Source organism: Malaclemys terrapin, chromosome 17 (genome assembly GCF_027887155.1).
Source record: "Malaclemys terrapin pileata isolate rMalTer1 chromosome 17, rMalTer1.hap1, whole genome shotgun sequence".
In the NCBI taxonomy this organism is placed as follows: domain Eukaryota; kingdom Metazoa; phylum Chordata; order Testudines; family Emydidae; genus Malaclemys; species Malaclemys terrapin.
The window spans coordinates 21855317-21864373 of record NC_071521.1 but is presented as its reverse complement, the minus strand read 5'-3'; the positions used below and the strand labels follow the sequence as shown (position 1 = coordinate 21864373).

General features: G+C 59.6%; 1 long non-coding RNA gene across 1 annotated transcript; it reads right to left on the bottom strand.

Moving 5' to 3' along the window:
• Positions 1 to 428: 428 nt before the first annotated feature.
• On the bottom strand, positions 429 to 5721 carry LOC128825114 (uncharacterized). Its single transcript, XR_008442610.1, has 2 exons — positions 5618 to 5721; positions 429 to 4537 (listed from the first exon to the last, which is right to left on the bottom strand). It is a non-coding gene; the product is annotated as an uncharacterized LOC128825114 (long non-coding RNA).
• Between the last annotated feature and the right edge of the window lie 3336 nt (positions 5722 to 9057).

The following is a 9057-nucleotide window of genomic DNA, read 5'->3' as shown; positions in this document are numbered from 1 at the left end:
GTGGGGGGGATGGAGTGAGTGGGGCAGGGCCTTGGGGAAGGGGCAGGGCAGGTCCTGGGTTGCCCTTAAATTCAAAAAGTGATCTTGGGTGTAAAAGGGCTGGAGACACTGCTCTAGCCCTAGGGTGACCAGACAGCAAGTGTGAAAAATCAGGACAGGGGGTGGGGGATAATAGGCACCTACATAAAACAAAGCTCCAAATATTGGGACTGTCCCTATAAAATCAGTACATCTGGTCACCCTATCTAGCCCCTGGGAGCCAGCTAGTCCTCCCCATCCTGGGGCTAGATTGGAACCGGTAACCCCTACTCCATCCAGAGACACTGAGCTTCCCCTCCCCAGCTGAGCTCCACACAGACCTGTGGCCTATGTGACAAAGCTGGGGAGGGGATGGGGGCGCGGAGGAGCATCAGAGAAACAACAAGTGCTGGACACTGGTCAAATTACTTTATTCACAGCAACAGTGACAGGGGCACCAGGAAACGCCAGGGTGAGCCCTGCTGGGAACTGGGCCCTCCCACAGCCGTGTTATAGACAGAACCTCTGCCGCTGTCCCAGCCAGGGCAGTCCTGTAGCCATGTGCACACAATGCCCATTGAATCCATGCAGAGCTGGCAGCAGCAGCATCCAGTCCTGGCTACGCGGCTGCATGGCACCCCGGCAGGCAAGCCACAGGCCTCACTTGGGGGTCTATGGGAGGCACACGCTGCAGCTTCCATCAGAGCTGGGGGCTGGACACCCCATGCAACGCTCTTTACACTGCAGCTTGTGATCCAGGGACCGGCGACGATGCACGGAGCGTTCACACTCGCCTGGCAAGGGACAAATTGGCCTTTGGAGGCACTAGTTGGAGTACAACTGGCCTATTGCTCTAGATCACCTCAAGGGGGGAGCAACGCAGCTGAGGGACAAGAGGCAGACGGGCTCCTGGGTCACTCCTTGCGGGCAATCATGGCTCAATGCACTTGGGTGAAGGCCACAACGAGCTGGAGCTCTGCAGCATGGCTCCTTGGTCCCACCCATGGAACCCCACCCCCCTGGACTGTACGCCCAGCGTCCCAGTGACATTCCAGGCCATGGAGCTGACACTGTCCCCTGCTGCAGAGTTCTGGGCTGGATGTTGGCAGGGGGAAGTTCTGGCAGCTGGGCAGGAGACAGTGGGAGCTTTTGGTACCTGGGGATGTCTGGGAGGCAGCTAGGGTTAGAGTGAGCAAAAATGAGCCGTGAGTTTCTGCTACAGGGATCAGCAGTGATATAGTTAAAATGCTGACATCATTAGGTTTGAGTCAACACACATCAAGAGGGTGGGCCGGGCTGTTCACACCTCTCAGAACGATTGTTTCAGGCTGTCTTACAGCGAGCCCTCACGGGGAAGGTTTTCTTTATAATCATCAAGGTAGGGTTGGAAGGATTCGACTTTTATCGGTAAATATCCATGAACATCGATTTCACCATACACACCCAAATGACCAAAAACTGTTTCCATTGAGAATACCCCAAATTTACAGATCGCCTTATATCAAAGCAGCATTTTTCTTACATTGCCTACTTCCTTTGTATACTTTGAGAGTTTGTGTTTTAATGGTTTTAAATCTTTAACTTTTTGAATATCATCGTCTACGGTCTTTAAATAATTGTCCGACCCTCCATTTTCTGACTCTCCAATAACTTCCCCTACTGTGAAAACTGAAATCAATAAAACTAAAAATATTCTTAAAAATAAACTTTGATACTCTCCGTAGAGATCACAGACAAATAAAAGCTGAATTCTACCCAGCTACACAACGGTTAGAATCTCTGCACACAGGACCCTGGGCATGGTCCCTGCCCCGTCCTGCTGCACTACTCAGTCAGGGCACCTGCCCCAGAGACAGTGGCCCGGCTGCTCTCGAGGAGTGATGCAGCAGGTCTAGCAATGGGGTAAGCGCTAGCACAGGGCTCAGGGAGTTTTACCACTGTGCCCCAAGCCCCCTGGGCCCCGGCTGTGCCAGCACTTACACAGTGCAGCTGCTGCAAGAGAAACACCCCTTGTCTAGGGCAGAAACTCACCTGTGAGGCAGGTCGGAGCCGGCACCAGCGCTGCATGGGGCTGTTTATGAAGGACAACAGTGGGTCTGGTTCAGGTTTCACATGCAAACCACTTGGCCTTGCACAGAGCACGCATGACACCTGGCAGGAAAGCCAAGTCTGGGGCGACACTGACAAGCTGCAGAGGGACTGAGCAGCAATCAGCCAGCTGCAGTGCATGGGAAGGGGCACCCGGCGTAAAGGGCAGAGAGGTGCTGTCTCATTCCCCTTGCTCATTACCCAACCAGCTGGCGCCCCTCTGCCCGTGCAGAGGACAGCACCGCTACTCCCCATGGCCCTGCCCCCCACATCAGGGCTGCGGCTTCTGCTTTAGAAACTCCCCCAAGGGAGCAGACCCAATAACTTCATTACACCCTATTCCTGGCCATCTGACAACCCCAGTGGCTTGGAGTCTGGCAGGTCCTGCACAGCTGACTGGGACCTAGAGGACTCCACACCCCTTGTCCCACTCCTTCCCTTCCCCTCCCGTCCCCATTTCATTCTGAACCCTCCTCTGCAGCCTGCACTAGTCCCACAGCAGCACTGGCACTAACACCAACCGCCGGGCACTGGCCAGGCCCTGCTGCTCACGTAGAGCAGGGCTGGCCTGCTGCCCCCTCTCCAGACCAAGCTGGGGGTACAAGGGCACAGCCCCTGCCTGCACTGCAGGGACAGCAGGCCACCCAAGCCCTGGAAAGCAGCTCCTGCCAGCACCGAGGGGGGTGAGGTGCCAGAACAGTCTCCTCCCACTGTGAGTTCAGACCCAGAGGCCAGTGTGTCCAGCCATGGCACATCCCCAGAACAGAGCCCAGCACATTCTCCAAGCTGCTTGGTTTGTTTGTTTGCCCTGGGTGTGTTTCCTTCTTTTGTCCAGAGGGCGAGCAGGCAGGGACTGGCAGGATCCTCATTCCAGCCTGCTTAGCAAACTGAGTTTGTACCTCTCAGCCGTGTGGGTCAGGGGTGAGCGTTCCCTACCCCGTTCTACCAGCCCAAGTCCTAGCGTGGACACAGCTAGAGCAGGATCCAGGTGCTTCATACCAGTAGAGCTCATTCCCTTCCCCTACCAGATGCTAGACCAGTCTGAGCACCTTTCCCTCGGTCTAGCTGCAGCCACACTAGAGAATTGTACCACATGAACCATGACTGTTGTATGTAGACAAGGCCTTGGTTTGCAAGGCCACTTCCCCGCACGATCAAGAGGCACGCAGCCTTTGCAGCTAAACGAGACTGTTCCCAGCATGCCTCAGCCACGGGGAGGGGCAGTGAGAATCCACAAGCACCCATGAAACACTGCTCAGGCCCCCCCTTGCTTCTCCAATGGGTGAAACCGGGGCATGTCTTTGTCTGCGTGGGGGTCAGCACAGCTGCACGGCCTGTTGCATCAGGGCTGTTTCCCAGCCAGACAGTAAGTGGGAGCAAGCGGTCGGGTTTCCACCACAGGGCACTGCACGAGGCACTCCAGGCTTCATCAGCATGTCTTGAAACTCCCCCGAGGCCTGGCCACGATCCTGGCAGCACATCACTGCTACGTGCCCATCACCATGGCACCTGAGCTCACTTTCCGTAGGATAAACAAGGTCTAGAAAGCCGCCCTGCCACCAGGGCAAATATAGTCACACCCCCTCCCCACGCCCCGAGAGAGCCAAAGATCACTCAGAGTCTCAGGAGACTGCAAGGCTGCCGTTGGCTCCGCTCGCCCCCAGAGGCGCCCCACAGTTCCTGCTAGGATGGGCACCATAGCTCAGGGGCTGTCCATCCCAGCCCGCTGGCTGCAGTTCTACCAGCAGGATCCCAGCTCCTTAAGGAGGCTGGCTCAGGCCGACAGCCTGGGTGTGGCCAGGGGTCAGAGCTCGTGGGGTTAGGAGACGACACAGCCGCATTTCCGGCAGCAGGGGCAGTACTTACAGCAGCAGCAGCCACTGTCCGTGCCCACCTCAGGACTCTTCTGGTGCTTGTCTAGCTCGATGGTGTAGAGCGGGGCGGAGGAAGCGCCGTTCAGCAGCTTCAGGCTGGCGTAAGGGTTATACTGCTGGGCCCAGGACTCCCGCGTCAGGACTTTTGAACCATCCCAACTATCCAGTGGCACCGATTTACTGGCCCCATTCAGCTGCTCTGGGGCTGGGTAGGTGGGCACGGCCCCAGGATTAACAATGACAGTGGGCGAGGGCTGCTCCTCCCCCAGGTAGCGCTTAATGAAGCTGTTCTCGAGCTGACCTCGCGGAATATTCACGCTGGCGTAGGGGTTCTCAACAGTGATGCCACCGCGCTGCATGTTCCCCCAAGGCAAGACGAGCTCTCACAGGTCCTCTCTTGCTGCGGTGCCTCCAGCCACGTGGCAAACTACGGCAGAGGGAGCTAAGTCTGTGCTAGCAGCAAATCTGTACCACGCCCATCCACAGGGCACGCCGACCCAGGCCAACGGGCTCGGCCCCAGCTCAGTTCTCTGGGCGACTGCAGATCTTCCCAGCGCCTAGGAGAGAGAGACTCCATTAACCCAGGAAGAGGGTGGGCAGGTCACTGGACAGTCTGGGCAGCAGTGACGGAAGCTCTTCGCAGTGGTGTCCAGCTCCTAGGGGCCAGGTGGCCAGGCCGCCCAGCTGAGCCCACAGGGCAGGCAAGAGACTGAGCCCTTCCCCCCCAAACTCCAGCTAAACCCAGCCTCAGTCCCAGAGGCAAACAGTGGGCACGGAGAACGTGCCAGGAGCTTTAAAATCATTGCCCTGGGCCCAGCCTGCAGGTGCTGGGGGGGGGTCCCCAGGAACAGCCAAGGGCTCCACTGGCAGGTATCAGGTTCCGAGGGAGGGGAGGAGAGAAGGGGGCCAAGTGCCAGATGTGGGGGAGGGGGTGAGGTGGGGGGGGAGAAAAGGGAACTAGATATCAGGTGCAGAACGGGGGGAGAGGAAGGGAGCCAGTTGGGGGGAAGGGGAGAGAAGGGGGCCAGGTAAAGGGACATGCGGGGGGAAAAGAAGGAGGTTCGGGGGGAGAGTAGGGGGCCAGGAGCCAGGTTCCGGGGGAGGGGAGGAGAGAAGGGGGCCAAGTTCTGGATGTGGGGGAGGGGGGTGAGAGTAGGGGGCCAGGTGTCAGGTGTGTGGGGGGGTTAGAGAAGAGGGGCTGAGTGGGGGACAGAAGGGGCCCAGGTACTGTGCTGGGTGCGGGGGAGAGAGAGAAGGGGGCCGGGTGTCGGGCTAGGGGGGAGAGGGAGAAGGGGGGCAGGTGCAGCAGGAGGGGGCAGGTGTCGGGTGCGGCGGGGGGGGAGAAGGGGGCCAGGTACCGGACTGGGGGGAGAGAAGGTGGCCAGGGGCCAGGTGCGGCGGGGAAGGGGGCCAGGTACCGGACTGGGGGGAGAGAAGGTGGCCAGGGGCCAGGTGCGGCGGGGGAGGGGGCCAGGTACCGGACTGGGGGGAGAGAAGGTGGCCAGGGGCCAGGTGCGGCGGGGGAGGGGGCCAGGTACCGGACTGGGGGGAAGAAGGGGGCCGGGGGCCAGGGGCCGGGTGCGGCGGGGGGGGGACCCAAGCAGGCCCGAGTGTGGGTTTCCTTCGGGTCCACTCACCGCCCCTCCGGTCCGGCCCCTCCGCCGGACGCTTCTGCCGGCGGCGGCTGCAGGCTCCGGGCAACGCGATCTGTGCCCGGAACCGCTGCGGCTTCCTCCTCCTGCCCGGCAGCCGCACCCCGGGCGGGGCAGGACTCAGCCAAGGACCAGCCTCCCGACCCAGCCTCCCTTCCGACCCCCCGACCAGCCTCCCGGTCCCCCTACCCCGACTCCAACAGCCCGCAACTCCCCAGCCCAGCTTCCCTAACCCCGGCCCCCGCCTCCAACAGCCCCTCAGCCCTGCCTCCCCCACACCCCTCCCCCGGCCTCAATACTTTCCTGATACCCCCACCCCCTGACACCCCTTCCCTTGGCCCTGCCCAGCCTCTAATCCTCTCACCCCATCAACCTCCCACCCCATAGCCCCTCAAGTGACACCCCAGCCTACACCCCAACACTCTCCTGACACCCCTCAGCCTAACCTCCCCTGAGCCAGCCTCTGACAGCCCCCCAACACTCCCTGCCCAGCCACCAACACCCCCCCAACACTCCCTGCCCAGCCACCAACACCCCCCCAACACTCCCTGCCCAGCCACCAACACCCTCCCCCCCCAACACTCCCTGCCCAGCCTCTGACAGCCCCCCCCAACACTCCCTGCCCAGCCACCAACACCCCCCCCAACACTCCCTGCCCAGCCTCTGACAGCCCCCCCCAACACTCCCTGCCCAGCCACCAACACCCCCCCCCCAACACTCCCTGCCCAGCCACCAACACCCCCCCAACACTCCCTGCCCAGCCTCTGACAGCCCCCCCAACACTCCCTGCCCAGCCATCAACACCCCCCCAACACTCCCTGCCCAGCCACCAACACCCTCCCCCCCCAACACTCCCTGCCCAGCCTCTGACAGCCCCCCCCCAACACTCCCTGCCCAGCCACCAACACCCCCCCCAACACTCCCTGCCCAGCCTCTGACAGCCCCCCCCAACACTCCCTGCCCAGCCACCAACACCCCCCCCCAACACTCCCTGCCCAGCCACCAACACCCCCCCAACACTCCCTGCCCAGCCTCTGACAGCCCCCCCAACACTCCCTGCCCAGCCATCAACACCCCCCCAACACTCCCTGCCCAGCCACCAACACCCCCCCAACACTCCCTGCCCAGCCTCTGACAGCCCCCCCAACACTCCCTGCCCAGCCACCAACACCCCCCCCAACACTCCCTGCCCAGCCACCAACACCCCCCCAACATTCCCTGCCCAGCCTCTGACAGCCCCCCCAACACTCCCTGCCCAGCCACCAACACCCCCCCCAACACTCCCTGCCCAGCCACCAACACCCTCCCCCCCCAACACTCCCTGCCCAGCCACCAACACCCCCCCAACACTCCCTGCCCAGCCACCAACACCCCCCCAACACTCCCTGCCCAGCCTCTGACAGCCCCCCCAACACTCCCTGCCCAGCCACCAACACCCCCCCCAACACTCCCTGCCCAGCCTCTGACAGCCGCCCCCAACACTCCCTGCCCAGCCTCTGACAGCCCCCCCAACACTCCCTGCCCAGCCACCAACACCCCCCCCAACACTCCCTGCCCAGCCACCAACACCCTCCCCCCCCAACACTCCCTGCCCAGCCACCAACACCCTCCCCCCCCAACACTCCCTGCCCAGCCACCAACACCCCCCCAACACTCCCTGCCCAGCCACCAACACCGCCCCCCCCAACACTCCCTGCCCAGCCACCAACACCCACAAGCCAAACTTCTCCCCCCAGCCCAGCTTTGGACACCTCCTGGCCTCACTCCCAACCTCCCATCCCAGCAGCCTCCTCTCTCTCCCACCTCCTGACCCCATGCAGTCCCCAGGCCTGCCCCGAGACCCTCCCCTCCAGCCCAGTCTATGGCACCCCGCTCTCCGTCCCCCCTCCCCACTGAATGCACTTTCTGAGGAGGTACAAATAAATCCAGAGTCCATGGCTGTTAACAGTAGTCAAGAAAGGGGTCCTTTAGGCTGTGCGTCAGCCCCTTGCTTGTCCCTATTGATCTCAGCCCAGGCATGGCCTGTTCACACCAAGCGTGGTGGAGAAGTGGCCAAGATCTGGTGCAATGGATAGTTGTTGAAGGGGTGTTTTTAGAAGTAATAGCCATTTTCCTGTTCTTCTCCAGAACCCACCCTTTCTCCTGCAACAGAGGATGAAGAATTCTCCTGTAGGGACACATGCCAAGAATTGCCCTCTTTCAACATGGCCACCATTGCCAATATTCTCAATGGAACTGATGCCACAGGTTGCCCTTACTAAAGATGGCTACTGCCAGCCTTCCCCTCCTCCTTTTGCTTCCTGAGGGAGCTGGTGGCCATTTTGAAGAAGGTAGTATTTCATGGCATTCTCTGCAGAAGAATATGCCTTCAGCCTTAGTCCTGTTTTCAGAATCTACCTGTTGCACCACATCTACTGTACAGGGACTGCAGGAGGGATGGGGACCTGGGGAGTAGGGAAGGGGGAAAGAGGTGGGTGGGTGGGTGCCCCTACAGGGACCGTGGAGATGGGGAAGGGGATCTGTGATGTGCACTCCTGCTGCTCTGGTGCAAAGCAGCTTTAAGCACCTCATAACTAGCCAGTGCTCTCTGTGCTGCTGCTCCAGGGTGGAGTCTCCTGTCACAGATCGTGTCCTAGTTTCCTAGTTTGATTTAATTTAAATTGGTTTAGCCCTTGTCTACAAACAAAAGTTGTAGCACTTTAAGGCTAGGTCTATACTACCCGCCTGAATCGGCGGGTAGAAATCGACCTCTCGGGGATCGATTTATCGCGTCCCGTTGGGACGCGACAATCGATCCCCGAATCGGCGCTCTTACTCCACCAGCGGAGGTGGTAGTAAGCGCCGCCGACAGAAAGCCGCAGAAGTCGATTTTGCCACCGTCCTCACAACGGGGTAAGTCGGCTGCGATACGTCGAATTCAGCTACGCTATTCACGTAGCTGAATTTGCGTATCTTAAATCGACTCCCCCCTGTAGTGTAGATGTACCCTAACTCTACCCGCAGAGTTAAACTGGTACAACCACTGCAGTGTGGATGCAGTTATATTGGTATAGCGGTGTCTGGTTAGTCCTGTGCGGAAAGCGGAATAAGCTCTCTGCTATATGGCACCTTGATACCAATCTCACTGCATCCACAGTAGGGGACTGATTTAACTATTTGGGTAGAATAAACCCCCCTGACAGAAATAGTTCTCCCAGCACCAGGTCTGCGTGTAGAGCAAGCCTAAAGCTACATCCAAATAGGACACTTTGTCCAAAATAAGCATCCATCCATAGACAGAATGACTAAGGGTGTGAATTAAAATCCATTTGGGGGAAGGCATTGGCTAGTGTGGTAACCAGCCCTTACCTAGGCTTGGTCTACATTAAAAGCTACAGGAGCTAAACGTGTGACATTCAGTGATTTAACTGGATGTACATTTGTGC